Here is a 394-nt window from a genome sequence, read left to right as displayed (position 1 = left end):
CGTCTCTAAAAATGCTGACAGGCTTGGGGCACTGCCCACCTCTCTAGGAAGCCTGTTCCTGTGTTTGACCACCCTCTCTGTAAAGAAACGCTTCCTAACGTTCAGTTTAAAACTCCCCTGGCGCAGCTTTAAACCATTCCCGCATGTCCTATTACTGGAGCCCAGGGAGAAGCGATCAGCACCTCCCCCTCCATGTCCCCTCCTCAGGAAGCTGCAGTGAGCAAGGAGGTTGCCCCTCAGTCTCCTTTTCTCCCCATGCATGGCTGTTCAGAACCTCCATTAGTGCTGTTCTAGTATCAGAGCAAGCAGAATCCTAATGACAATAGATTTGTTTCCAAACCTTGAGAATTGCCAGGGACATTCTGTACACATCAGTACAAAGCCACAACGGATA

At 50.0% G+C, this 394-nt stretch overlaps 1 protein-coding gene across 1 annotated transcript in view; it reads right to left on the bottom strand.

Moving 5' to 3' along the window:
• LOC104494293 (coiled-coil domain-containing protein 91-like) overlaps window positions 1-394 on the bottom strand; it is a gene marked incomplete at both ends in the record, with an annotated part of 28531 nt that overhangs the window by 830 nt on the left and 27307 nt on the right. The window lies entirely within an intron of this gene.

Source organism: Buceros rhinoceros, unplaced genomic scaffold (assembly GCF_000710305.1).
Source record: "Buceros rhinoceros silvestris isolate BGI_N320 unplaced genomic scaffold, ASM71030v1 scaffold13220, whole genome shotgun sequence".
Taxonomy (NCBI): Eukaryota; Metazoa; Chordata; class Aves; order Bucerotiformes; family Bucerotidae; genus Buceros; species Buceros rhinoceros.
This window is presented reverse-complemented; position numbering and strand designations above follow the sequence as displayed.